A 15,037-nucleotide genomic window follows, 5' to 3' on the forward strand; every position below is an offset into this window, starting at 1 on the left:
GAGACAGAATTGTTACTCAGGGCCACAGAATTCATACTCAGGGACAGACAGAATTGTTACTGAGTGCCAGAGAATTGTTACTCAGGGACAGACAGAATTGTTACTGAGTGCCAGAGAATTGTTACTCTCACAGACACAAAATTGTTACTTGCACAGACACAGAATTGTTACTTGCACAGACACACAATTGTTACTCAGGGCCACAGAATTCATACTCAGGGACAGACAGAATTGTTACTGAGTGCCAGAGAATTCTTACTCAGGGCCACAGAATTCATACTCAGGGACAGACAGAATTGTTACTCAGGGACAGACAGAATTGTTACTGAGTGCCAGAGAATTGTTACTCAGGGACAGACAGAATTGTTACTGAGTGCCAGAGAATTGTTACTCTCACAGACACAAAATTGTTACTTGCACAGACACAGAATTGTTACTTGCACAGACACACAATTGTTACTCAGGGCCACAGAATTCATACTCAGGGACAGACAGAATTGTTACTGAGTGCCAGAGAATTGTTACTCAGGGACAGACAGAATTGTTACTGAGTGCCAGAGAATTGTTACTCTCACAGACACAAAATTGTTACTTGCACAGACACAGAATTGTTACTCGCACAGAGACAGAATTGTTACTCAGGGCCACAGAATTCATACTCAGGGACAGACAGAATTGTTACTGAGTGCCAGAGAATTGTTACTCAGGGAAGACAGAATTGTTACTGAGTGCCAGAGAATTGTTACTCAGGGACAGACAGAATTGTTACTGAGTGCCAGAGAATTGTTACTCTCACAGACACAAAATTGTTACTTGCACAGACACAGAATTGTTACTTGCACAGACACACAATTGTTACTCAGGGCCACAGAATTCATACTCAGGGACAGACAGAATTGTTACTGAGTGCCAGAGAATTCTTACTCAGGGCCACAGAATTCATACTCAGGGACAGACAGAATTGTTACTCAGGGACAGACAGAATTGTTACTGAGTGCCAGAGAATTGTTACTCAGGGACAGACAGAATTGTTACTGAGTGCCAGAGAATTCTTACTCAGGGACAGACAGAATTGTTACTGAGTGCCAGAGAATTGTTACTCTCACAGACACAAAATTGTTACTTGCACAGACACAGAATTGTTACTCGCACAGAGACAGAATTGTTACTCAGGGCCACAGAATTCATACTCAGGGACAGACAGAATTGTTACTGAGTGCCAGAGAATTGTTACTCAGGGACAGACAGAATTGTTACTGAGTGCCAGAGAATTGTTACTCTCACAGACACAAAATTGTTACTTGCACAGACACAGAATTGTTACTTGCACAGACACACAATTGTTACTCAGGGCCACAGAATTCATACTCAGGGACAGACAGAATTGTTACTGAGTGCCAGAGAATTCTTACTCAGGGCCACAGAATTCATACTCAGGGACAGACAGAATTGTTACTCAGGGACAGACAGAATTGTTACTGAGTGCCAGAGAATTGTTACTCAGGGACAGACAGAATTGTTACTGAGTGCCAGAGAATTGTTACTCTCACAGACACAAAATTGTTACTTGCACAGACACAGAATTGTTACTTGCACAGACACACAATTGTTACTCAGGGCCACAGAATTCATACTCAGGGACAGACAGAATTGTTACTGAGTGCCAGAGAATTGTTACTCAGGGACAGACAGAATTGTTACTGAGTGCCAGAGAATTGTTACTCTCACAGACACAAAATTGTTACTTGCACAGACACAGAATTGTTACTCGCACAGAGACAGAATTGTTACTCAGGGCCACAGAATTCATACTCAGGGACAGACAGAATTGTTACTGAGTGCCAGAGAATTGTTACTCAGGGAAGACAGAATTGTTACTGAGTGCCAGAGAATTGTTACTCAGGGACAGACAGAATTGTTACTGAGTGCCAGAGAATTGTTACTCTCACAGACACAAAATTGTTACTTGCACAGACACAGAATTGTTACTCGCACAGAGACAGAATTGTTACTCAGGGCCACAGAATTCATACTCAGGGACAGACAGAATTGTTACTGAGTGCCAGAGAATTGTTACTCAGGGACAGACAGAATTGTTACTGAGTGCCAGAGAATTGTTACTCTCACAGACACAAAATTGTTACTTGCACAGACACAGAATTGTTACTTGCACAGACACACAATTGTTACTGAGTGCCAGAGAATTGTTACTCAGGGACAGACAGAATTGTTACTGAGTGCCAGAGAATTGTTACTCAGGGACAGACAGAATTGTTACTGAGTGCCAGAGAATTGTTACTCAGGGACAGACAGAATTGTTACTGAGTGCCAGAGAATTGTTACTCGCACAGACACAAAATTGTTACTTGCACAGACACAAAATTGTTACTTGCACAGACACAGAATTGTTACTCGCGCAGACACAGAATTGTTACTCAGGGCCACAGAATTCATACTCAGGGACAGACAGAATTGTTACTGAGTGCCAGAGAATTGTTACTCAGGGACAGACAGAATTGTTACTGAGTGCCAGAGAATTGTTACTCAGGGACAGACAGAATTGTTACTGAGTGCCAGAGAATTGTTACTCAGGGACAGACAGAATTGTTACTGAGTGCCAGAGAATTGTTACTCGCACAGACACAAAATTGTTACTTGCACAGACACAGAATTGTTACTCGCACAGACACAGAATTGTTACTCGCACAGACACAGAATTGTTACTCAGGGCCACAGAATTCATACTCAGGGACAGACAGAATTGTTACTGAGTGCCAGAGAATTGTTACTCAGGGACACCTAATCGTTGAATTAAATAGTATGTCAGACAACATGCAGAGGAGTGGCAGAGGAGGCAATGTTTTAGGAGCGAGCAGACGTGGCAGCAGAGGAAGGGGTCGAGGCAGCAGTATTCGCAGCCAGAGGCCAGTGCTCCCGGTGTCATCCAGCGGTCGTGTCTCCACCGACAACCCTGCCGTCATTGATTGGTTGGCTCGGTCGTCTTCCTCTTCCCAGGTCACCTCTGACACCTACAGCCAACGGTCGGTGGGTACGTCAGACACAACCGTTAGTTGGCATGGCCCGGGACCAAGCCCACTGAAATCACGTGTCCTCTACCTGCCCCTGTCCTTTGCTGTTCCCTCACCAAGCGAAGTATCGCATGCTGTGGGCTCAGCCCCACTGTACAGTGAGGAAGAGCTAACAGAGGGCGGTCAGGAACGGGGGGAGACATCGGCCTTTTCAGCAGCCAAGCGAACAAGTACTGGCGAGGAGAGTGGCTCGGTAGCCGGTCTAGAGACAGGTCTGTCTCCTGACCCAGACGCAGCCGAGGGGGCTAGTAGTGAGGCGGAGACCCTACTTGATGATGAGGAGGTTGATCGCACTTGGCAGCCTCGTCGTCATCAGGCAATTTCTTCCGCATCATCAGGAGAAGAGGGTGGCAGCTTGGCAGCGAGCAAAACAGTCGGTGGGTTGCCCAGGAGACAGCAGCAGGGTCGCATCAGTGTCAGTGGAGCCAAACGTCCACGGAGTAGAGCACCAGCTCCACTGCAGCCTACCACCACGGCCAGTAGTGGTGCCGGTGCGCACGGAGGAAGTAGCAGTCAGCCAGTGAAGAGTAGCGGGGGCAAAGTTTCCTACTCGGTGGTGTGGCAATTTTTCCTCAAGCCGCCCGAGGAAGTAAATGTAGCCGTATGTCGACTATGTGGCCAGAAATGCAAGCGTGGCCAGGGGGCCCATGTTGGGACTACAGCGTTGCGTCAGCATATGCAGCGTCACCATTCGGTGGCCTGGGAAAACCGTGATAAACATACGGCGGTTCTGCCTGCCCCAGCCCCCGCTCCATCACCCGCTCCGTTACTTGCTCCGTCACCCGACGTCGTCAATCGCCCTCTATCAGCCAGTCAAGGCTCCAACACCTCTGCTGAGGGGAGTTGTCGCTCATTGGCATCTTCCGCTCGTTCAGATGCTCCTTCTCCTGCTACTCCTCTTCTCGGATTCCGTCAACAGTCTTTCTTGGAATCCGTATCCAAGAGACAACAGTTTGCGAGCACGCACCCGACGGTGCAAAAGCTGAACGTCCTCCTGTCCAAGTTGCTGGTGCTGCAGTCCCTCCCTTTCCAACTGGTGGACTCAGCACCTTTCCGAGAAATGATGGCTTGTGCCGCGCCGCGGTGGAGAGTGCCAAGCCGTCATTTCTTTGCCCAAAAGGCAGTGCCAGCCCTGCATTCACATGTAGAAGAGATGGTGGGCCAGTCTTTGAGCATGTCGGTCTCTGCCAAAGTGCACGGCAGCGCCGACGTGTGGAGCTGTAACTACGGTCAGGGACAGTACATGTCATTTACGGCCCACTGGGTGAACGTGGTGCCGGCACAGCCGCACCAGCAACTTGGACAGGTCACGACGCTTTTGCCTCCACGTTTGCACGTCCTTGGTCCAGCAAGCATGTCCGCCTCTACCACCTCTTTTTCCGCCGTGTCCTCAGCCGCCACCCCCGTGCCAAGTCCCATTACCCGACCGGCATATCACATGTGCAGGGCGCAACGGTGTCACGCTGTGCTGCACCTGGTATGCCTTGGCGAACGTAGTCACACAGGGGAGGAACTGCTGAGTGTAATGAACAGAGAAATCGACAGATGGCTGTCTCCGCGCAAACTAAAAATCGGAACCATGTTGACTGACAACGGAAAGAACATGGTGTCTGCTCTGCGTCAAGGAAGGTTGTGCCATGCGCCATGCATGGCTCACGTGTTCAATCTGGTTGTCAAGCGGTTCCTAAAATCCACCATCCCACTGCAAGACATCCTTAAAATGTCACGTAAACTGTGCATGCATTTCAGCCATTCCTACACCGCAAAGAACACCCTCATTGAGCTGCAGCGGCAGAACGGAATTCCACAGCATCGCCTGATCTGCGACGTTGCAACAAGGTGGAATTCAACCCTACACATGTTAGACCGCCTTTACGAGCAGCGAAAGGCCATCACCGATTTCCTGATGTTACAAGCGGATAAAGGTACTCCCCTGTGTAACTTAGATGTCAGCCATTGGCAGCTCATGCATGACACCTGCCGCTTGCTCAGGCCCTTTGAGGAGGCCACGCTATTCGTGAGTCGGCAGGACTATGGGATGAACGACGTCATTCCTCTGTTGCACGTCCTGGAACAAATGCTGTTAACAATGGCTGGTCAGGGTGCGGTAGACGTGGCGCACAGATCTCAACGCCACATGACCCCTGTGGGGGCAGGACAGGAAGAAGAGGAGGAGGTAGAGGAGGACATTTGTGCTCAGGAATTATTGAGTGAAATGGGTGGTTTTTCCACTCAGCGGACAGGAGTGGAGGAGCAGGAGCATCTGGTAGAGGAGGAGGAGGAGGAGACAGAGGACCCAGACGCACCGTGGCAGTATGCTGTGGAGATGGAGGCAGGGAGTCCCTCGCATTCCTTGGCACAAATGGCCCATAGCATGCTCGGTTGCTTGCGTAGCGACAGCCGAATAATAACCATCAGACAGAGGGATGACTTTTGGCTGTCCACCTTGTTGGACCCTCGCTACCGGTCCAAAATGGTGGCCTTTTTCACACCTGCTGAGAGGGAGGCCAAAATTACGTACTATAAAAACCACCTATGTAGTCAGTTGGTCTCTGCCTTTGTGCGCCATCGTCCATCCTCAGACACTGTGGGCCCTGTGCGCTCGCGTTCCGCTGGCATGGCAGCAGGGGAGGGGTGGGGTGGTAGGAGCAGTGGCAGCTCCACCAGCAGCGGCTGCCTCAGTCTGCAGTCGATGATGAGTAGCTTTCTTCACCAGCGCAGTGAGGAAACTACTAACCAGCCGCAGCAGCAGCAGCAGCATCAGGTGGACCTGGAGCAGGAGCTCAAACAACAGGCTTGGGCCTACTTGGACAGCACCCTGCCAACCGAGGTAGACAATCCCCTTGACTACTGGGCAACGAAACTTGACCTTTGGCCCCAACTAGCTGAATTTGCCCTTGAAAGGCTGTCATGCCCGGCCAGTAGCGTGGCATCGGAGCGCGTGTTTAGTGCGGCAGGAGGTATTGTAACTCCGCGGAGGACACGACTGTCCACCCAAAGTGTGGAGAGACTCACGTTTGTGAAAATGAATCAGGCGTGGATTAGTCTGGATTTCAAACCACCAGTTCCTGACACAACTGACTAAATCCGCCATGAATCATGCCTCAAACATGTGCCACTTTCAGGTCTCCTCACACTGCTGGTGTGTTGAATTTTTTGACATAGGGTGCTGGCAGATTACGGGCCTCCTATAGCTGCTGCCAGGCCCCTAATCTGCCATAGGCCCCTATATACCACCTCCTCCTGCTGCTGCCAGGTCCAGAGTCTCTCATGGGTCCCTGTACGGCCTCCCATTGCTGCTGTCTCCATCGCCACACTCTGCTGCCATGTGCCACTTTCAGGTCTCTTCACACTGCTGGTGTGTTTAATTTTTTGACATAGGGTGCAGGCAGATTACGGGCCTCACATAGCTGCTGCCAGGCCCCTAATCTGCCATGGGCCCCTATATACCACCTCCTCCTGCTGCTGCCAGGTCCAGAGTCTCTCATGGGTCCCTGTACGGCCTCCCATTGCTGCTGTCTCCATCGCCACACTCTGCTGCCATGTGCCACTTTCAGGTCTCTTCACACTGCTGGTGTGTTAAATTTTTTGACATAGGGTGCTGCAAGATAACGGGCCTCACATAGCTGCTGCCAGGCCCCTAATCAGCCATGGGCCCCTATACCGCCTCCTCCTGCTGCTGCCAGGTCCAGAGTCTCTCATGCCATGTGCCACTTTCAGGTCTCTTCACACTGCTGGTGTGTTTAATTTTTTGACATAGGGTGCAGGCAGATTACGGGCCTCACATAGCTGCTGCCAGGCCCCTAATCTGCCATAGGCCCCTATATACCGCCTCCTCATGCTGCTGCCAGGTCCAGAGTCTCTCATGGGTCCCTGTACGGCCTCCCATTGCTGCTTTCTCCATCGCCACACTCTGCTGCCATGTGCCACTTTCAGGTCTCTTCACACTGCTGGTGTGTTAAATTTTTTGACATAGGGTGCAGGCAGATTACGGGCCTCACATAGCTGCTGCCAGGCCCCTAATCTGCCATGGGCCCCTATATACCGCCTCCTCATGCTGCTGCCAAGTCCAGAGTCTGTCATGGTCCCTGTACGGCCTCCCATTGCTGCTGTCTCCATCGCCACACTCTGCTGCCATGTGCCACTTTCAGGTCTCTTCACACTGCTGGTGTGTTAAATTTTTTGACATAGGGTGCAGGCAGATTACGGGCCTCACATAGCTGCTGCCAGGCCCCTAATCTGCCATGGGCCCCTATATACCGCCTCCTCATGCTGCTGCCAAGTCCAGAGTCTGTCATGGTCCCTGTACGGCCTCCCATTGCTGCTGTCTCCATCGCCACACTCTGCTGCCATGTGCCACTTTCAGGTCTCTTCACACTGCTGGTGTGTTAAATTTTTTGACATAGGGTGCAGGCAGATTACGGGCCTCACATAGCTGCTGCCAGGCCCCTAATCTGCCATAGGCCCCTATATACCGCCTCCTCATGCTGCTGCCAAGTCCAGAGTCTGTCATGGTCCCTGTACGGCCTCCCATTGCTGCTGTCTCCATCGCCACACTCTGCTGCCATGTGCCACTTTCAGGTCTCTTCACACTGCTGGTGTGTTAAATTTTTTGACATAGGGTGCAGGCAGATTACGGGCCTCACATAGCTGCTGCCAGGCCCCTAATCTGCCATGGGCCCCTATATACCACCTCCTCCTGCTGCTGCCAGGTCCAGAGTCTCTCATGGGTCCCTGTACGGCCTCCCATTGCTGCTGTCTCCATCGCCACACTCTGCTGCCATGTGCCACTTTCAGGTCTCTTCACACTGCTGGTGTGTTAAATTTTTTGACATAGGGTGCAGGCAGATTACGGGCCTCACATAGCTGCTGCCAGGCCCCTAATCTGCCATGGGCCCCTATATACCGCCTCCTCATGCTGCTGCCAAGTCCAGAGTCTGTCATGGTCCCTGTACGGCCTCCCATTGCTGCTGTCTCCATCGCCACACTCTGCTGCCATGTGCCACTTTCAGGTCTCTTCACACTGCTGGTGTGTTAAATTTTTTGACATAGGGTGCAGGCAGATTACGGGCCTCACATAGCTGCTGCCAGGCCCCTAATCTGCCATGGGCCCCTATATACCGCCTCCTCATGCTGCTGCCAAGTCCAGAGTCTGTCATGGTCCCTGTACGGCCTCCCATTGCTGCTGTCTCCATCGCCACACTCTGCTGCCATGTGCCACTTTCAGGTCTCTTCACACTGCTGGTGTGTTAAATTTTTTGACATAGGGTGCAGGCAGATTACGGGCCTCACATAGCTGCTGCCAGGCCCCTAATCTGCCATGGGCCCCTATATACCGCCTCCTCATGCTGCTGCCAAGTCCAGAGTCTGTCATGGTCCCTGTACGGCCTCCCATTGCTGCTGTCTCCATCGCCACACTCTGCTGCCATGTGCCACTTTCAGGTCTCTTCACACTGCTGGTGTGTTAAATTTTTTGACATAGGGTGCAGGCAGATTACGGGCCTCACATAGCTGCTGCCAGGCCCCTAATCTGCCATAGGCCCCTATATACCGCCTCCTCATGCTGCTGCCAAGTCCAGAGTCTGTCATGGTCCCTGTACGGCCTCCCATTGCTGCTGTCTCCATCGCCACACTCTGCTGCCATGTGCCACTTTCAGGTCTCTTCACACTGCTGGTGTGTTAAATTTTTTGACATAGGGTGCAGGCAGATTACGGGCCTCACATAGCTGCTGCCAGGCCCCTAATCTGCCATGGGCCCCTATATACCACCTCCTCCTGCTGCTGCCAGGTCCAGAGTCTCTCATGGGTCCCTGTACGGCCTCCCATTGCTGCTGTCTCCATCGCCACACTCTGCTGCCATGTGCCACTTTCAGGTCTCTTCACACTGCTGGTGTGTTAAATTTTTTGACATAGGGTGCAGGCAGATTACGGGCCTCACATAGCTGCTGCCAGGCCCCTAATCTGCCATGGGCCCCTATATACCGCCTCCTCATGCTGCTGCCAAGTCCAGAGTCTGTCATGGTCCCTGTACGGCCTCCCATTGCTGCTGTCTCCATCGCCACACTCTGCTGCCATGTGCCACTTTCAGGTCTCTTCACACTGCTGGTGTGTTAAATTTTTTGACATAGGGTGCAGGCAGATTACGGGCCTCACATAGCTGCTGCCAGGCCCCTAATCTGCCATAGGCCCCTATATACCGCCTCCTCATGCTGCTGCCAAGTCCAGAGTCTGTCATGGTCCCTGTACGGCCTCCCATTGCTGCTGTCTCCATCGCCACACTCTGCTGCCATGTGCCACTTTCAGGTCTCTTCACACTGCTGGTGTGTTAAATTTTTTGACATAGGGTGCAGGCAGATTACGGGCCTCACATAGCTGCTGCCAGGCCCCTAATCTGCCATGGGCCCCTATATACCACCTCCTCCTGCTGCTGCCAGGTCCAGAGTCTCTCATGGGTCCCTGTACGGCCTCCCATTGCTGCTGTCTCCATCGCCACACTCTGCTGCCATGTGCCACTTTCAGGTCTCTTCACACTGCTGGTGTGTTAAATTTTTTGACATAGGGTGCAGGCAGATTACGGGCCTCACATAGCTGCTGCCAGGCCCCTAATCTGCCATGGGCCCCTATATACCGCCTCCTCCTGCTGCTGCCAAGTCCAGAGTCTGTCATGGTCCCTGTACGGCCTCCCATTGCTGCTGTCTCCATCGCCACACTCTGCTGCCATGTGCCACTTTCAGGTCTCTTCACACTGCTGGTGTGTTAAATTTTTTGACATAGGGTGCAGGCAGATTACGGGCCTCACATAGCTGCTGCCAGGCCCCTAATCTGCCATAGGCCCCTATATACCGCCTCCTCATGCTGCTGCCAAGTCCAGAGTCTGTCATGGTCCCTGTACGGCCTCCCATTGCTGCTGTCTCCATCGCCACACTCTGCTGCCATGTGCCACTTTCAGGTCTCTTCACACTGCTGGTGTGTTAAATTTTTTGACATAGGGTGCAGGCAGATTACGGGCCTCACATAGCTGCTGCCAGGCCCCTAATCTGCCATGGGCCCCTATATACCACCTCCTCCTGCTGCTGCCAGGTCCAGAGTCTCTCATGGGTCCCTGTACGGCCTCCCATTGCTGCTGTCTCCATCGCCACACTCTGCCATGTGCCACTTTCAGGTCTCCTCACACTGCTGGTGTGTTGAATTTTTTGACATAGGGTGCTGGCAGATTACGGGCCTCCTATAGCTGCTGCCAGGCCCCTAATCTGCCATGGGCCCCTATATACCGCCTCCTCATGCTGCTGCCAAGTTCAGAGTCTGTCATGGGTCCCTGTACGGCCTCCCATTGCTGCTGTCTCCATCGCCACACTCTGCCATGTGCCACTTTCAGGTCTCCTCACACTGCTGGTGTGTTGAATTTTTTGACATAGGGTGCTGGCAGATTACGGGCCTCCTATAGCTGCTGCCAGGCCCCTAATCTGCCATAAGCCCCTATATACCGCCTCCTCATGCTGCTGCCAAGTCCAGAGTCTGTCATGGGTCCCTGTACGGCCTCCCATTGCTGCTGTCTCCATCGCCACACTCTGCCATGTGCCACTTTCAGGTCTCCTCACACACTGCTGGTGTGTTGAATTTTTTGACATAGGGTGCTGGCAGATTACGGGCCTCCTATAGCTGCTGCCAGGCCCCTAATCTGCCGTAGGCCCCTATATACCGCCTCCTCATGCTGCTGCCAGGTCCAGAGTCTCTCATGGGTCCCTGTACGGCCTCCCATTGCTGCTGTCTCCATCGCCACACTCTGCCATGTGCCACTTTCAGGTCTCCTCACACTGCTGGTGTGTTCCATTTTTTGTCATAGGGTGCTGGCAGATTATGGGCCTCCCATAACTGCTGCCAGGCCCCTAATCTGCCATGGGCCCCTATACCGACTCCTCATGCTGTGACGTTGCAACAAGGTGGAATTCAACCCTACATATGTTAGACCGCCTTTACGAACAGCAAAAGGCCATCACAGATTTCCTGATGTTAAAAGCAGATAAAGGTACTCCCTGTGTAACTTAGATGTCAGCCATTGGCAGCTCATGCGTGACACCTGCGCTTGCTCAGGCCCTTTGAGGAGGCCACGCTATTCGTGAGTCGGCAGGACTATGGGATGAACGACGTCATTCCTCTGTTGCACGTCCTGGAACAAATGCTGTTAACAATGGCTGGTCAGGGTGCGGTAGACGTGGCGCACAGATCTCAACGCCACATGGCCCCTGTGGGGGCAGGACTGGAAGAAGAGGAGGAGGTAGAGGAGGACATTGGTGCTCAGGAATTATTGAGTGAAATGGGTGGTTTTTCCACTCAGCGGACAGGAGTGGAGGAGCAGGAGCATCTGGTAGAGGAGGAGGAAGAGGAGACAGAGGACCTAGACGCACCGTGGCAGTATGCTGTGGAGATGGAGGCAGGGAGTCCCTCGCATTCCTTGGCACAAATGGCCCATAGCATGCTCGGTTGCTTGCGTAGCGACAGCCGAATAATAACCATCAGACAGAGGGATGACTTTTGGCTGTCCACCTTGTTGGACCCTCGCTACCGTTCAAAAATGGTGGCCTTTTTCACACCTGCTGAGAGGGAGGCCAAAATAACGTACTATAAAAAACACCTATGTAGTCAGCTGGTCTCTGCCTGTCTGCGCCAACGTCCATCCTCAGACACTGTGGGCCCTGTGCGCTCGTGTTCCGCTGCCATGGCAGCAGGGGAGGGGTGGGGTGGTAGGAGCAGTGGCAGCTCCACCAGCAGCGGCTGCCTCAGTCTGCAGTCGATGATGAGTAGCTTTCTTCACCAGCGCAGTGAGGAAACTACTAACCAGCCGCAGCAGCAGCAGCAGCATCAGGTGGACCTGGAGCAGGACCTCAAACAACAGGCTTAGGCCTACTTGGACAGCACCCTGCCAACCGAGGTAGACAATCCCCTTGACTACTGGGCAACGAAACTTGACCTTTGGCCCCAACTAGCTGAATTTGCCCTTGAAAGGCTGTCATGCCCGGCCAGTAGCGTGGCATCGGAGCGCGTGTTTAGTGCGGCAGGAGGTATTGCAACTCCGCGGAGGACACGACTGTCCACCCAAAGTGTGGAGAGACTCACGTTTGTGAAAATGAATCAGGCGTGGATTAGTCTGGATTTCAAACCACCAGTTCCTGACACAACTGACTAAATCCGCCATGAATCATGCCCCAAACATGTGCCACTTTCAGGTCTCCTCACACTGCTGGTGTGTTCCATTTTTTGTCATAGGGTGCTGGCAGATTACGGGCCTCCCATAGCTGCTGCCAGGCCCCTAATCTGCCATGGGCCCCTATACCGCCTCCTCATGCTGCTGCCAAGTCCAGAGTCTCTCATGGGTCCCTGTACGGCCTCCCATTGCTGCTGCCTCCATCGCCACACTCTGCCATGTGCCACTTTCAGGTCTCCTCACACTGCTGGTGTGTTCCATTTTTTGTCATAGGGTGCTGGCAGATTACGGGCCTCCCATAGCTGCTGCCAGGCCCCTAATCTGCCATGGGCCCCTATACCGCCTCCTCATGCTGCTGCCAGGTCCAGAGTCTCTCATGGGTCCCTGTACGGCCTCCCATTGCTGCTGTCTCCATCGCCACACTCTGCCATGTGCCACTTTCAGGTCTCCTCACACTGCTGGTGGGTTCCATTTTTTGTCATAGGGTGCTGGCAGATTACGGGCCTCCCATAGCTGCTGCCAGGCCCGTAATCTGCCATGGGCCCCCGTACCGACTCCTCATGCTGCTGCCAGGCCCGTAATCTGTCATGGGCCACTGTTGTCGCTTGTTGGCATATTCCGCTCGTTCAGATGCTCCTTCTCCTGCTACTCCTCTTCACGGATTCCGTCAGCAGTCTTTCTTGGAATCCGTTTCCAAGAGACAACAGTTTGCGAGCACGCACCCGACGGTGCAGAAGCTGAACGTCCTCCTGTCCAAGTTGCTGCTGCCAGGCTCGTAATCTGTCATGCGCCCCTGTACCGCCTCCTCATGCTGCTGCCAGGTCCAGAGTGTGTCATGGGCCCCCGTACCGACTCCTCATGCTGCTGCCAGGCCCGTAATCTGTCATGGGCCCCTGTACCGCCTCCCCATGCTGCTGCCAGGTCCAGAGTGTGTCATGGGTCCCTGTACGGCCTCCCATTGCTGCTGCCAGGCCCGTAATCTGCCATGGGCCCCTGTACCGACTCCTCATGCTGCTGCCAGGCCCGTAATCTGTCATGGGCCCCTGTACCGCCTCCTCATGCTGCTGCCAGGTCCAGAGTGTGTCATGGGTCCCTGTACGGCCTCCCATTGCTGCTGTCTCTATCGCCACACTCTGCCATGTGCCACTTTCAGGTCTCCTCACACTGCTGGTGGTTTCCATTTTTGTCATAGGGTGCTGTATGGCCTCCCATTGCTGCTGCCTCCACCGCCACACTGTGGCTCCACACTCTGGTTTTGGCCCCGTGACTGCCCAAATGAGTGAAGTGTGCGGTGATTCTAAGATCGACGGCACTCATCTGCATGTCATACTGACTGACAGTATTATTTCTCTTCCCCAGCAGACTCCAAGGGCATTTAAATTAAAGGTACAGTGTTCTGCACTAATATTAAGTCTCTCTGAAGCCTAGAAACACCCTTTTTTAAGTTAAATTCACAGCGAATTTATTCGACTCGAATCGAATATTGTCCACGAATTCGCCGAATCAGTCGAATCGAATTTTTCATTTCTTCGCTCATCTCTAGTCATTAGTGTTGCTACTACAAATCTTGTGTTTTAGATTTTTTTTTTTACTTACTAGTAGGCCTTCTCTTTCAGCACTTGCTTGTTGTGGTGGTGGAAGGGTTACAAGGGCTTAAAATTTACACTGAGGCCCTGAGATCTGAGATACTGAAAAAGACTAGTGAGCTGCTGCATTCAGGATAGTTGGCTGAAAAATGAAAGTTAAAAGTTAAAGCAGAACTTAACTCCTAAAAAGAAGTTCCACTTTTATGCCTCCTCCTGCCCTCCTCACCTTTCAGACACTTTCCTTTTTTTAGGGGCTGTGGGGACTTGGTTTTAACACTTCCCACTTCAGCTTCCCACCCTCTCTGCATGCAACCTTTTGGAATACGTCACAGGTCCCAAAAGGCTGCAGGACCATCTCTAGGGCATAGCATGGCACAAGCATGTGTAGTGGGGAGCTGCCTGCAAAGCTGCAGAGTCACACCCGGCTTCCCACAGTTAGCATGGAGGTGCCTGGGGCCCAAAGACTGGTGAAGAACCAGCCAGGGTTAATAAGCCAGGGACTTACTTAAAGTCAGCAGCTACAATATTTGTAATTGATGACATGTACTGATACCACTCTTACCTGACAACTTCTGTCCACAGAACTGGTCCCTAGTCCTACTACCTCCCTTCAATATAGACATACTTTAAAGTGAAACTAAAGGCTTGTTTTTTTTGTACATACAGTCAGGTCCATAAATATTGGGACATCGACACAATTCTAACATTTTTGGCTCTATACACCACCACAATGGATTTGAAATGAAACGAACAAGATGTGCTTTAACTGCAGACTGTCAGCTTTAATTTGAGGGTATTTACATCCAAATCAGGTGAACGGTGTAGGAATTACAACAGTTTGCATATGTGCCTCCCACTTGTTAAGGGACCAAAGTAATGGGACAGAATAATAATCATAAATCAAACTTTCACTTTTTAATACTTGGTTGCAAATCCTTTGCAGTCAATTACAGCTTAAAGTCTGGAACGCATAGACATCACCAGACGCTGGGTTTCATCCCTGGTGATGCTCTGCCAGGCCTCTACTGCAACCGTCTTCAGTTCCTGCTTGTTCTTGGGGCATTTGCCCTTCAGTTTTGTCTTCAGCAAGTGAAATGCATGCTCAATCGGATTCATGGCAGGTGATTGACTTGGCCATTGCATAACATTCCACTTCTTTC

The sequence above is a fragment of the Staurois parvus genome, unplaced genomic scaffold, assembly GCF_062004578.1.
Source record: "Staurois parvus isolate SC_StPar_1 unplaced genomic scaffold, SC_StPar_1.0 ptg000462l, whole genome shotgun sequence".
Lineage (NCBI taxonomy): Eukaryota > Metazoa > Chordata > Amphibia > Anura > Ranidae > Staurois > Staurois parvus.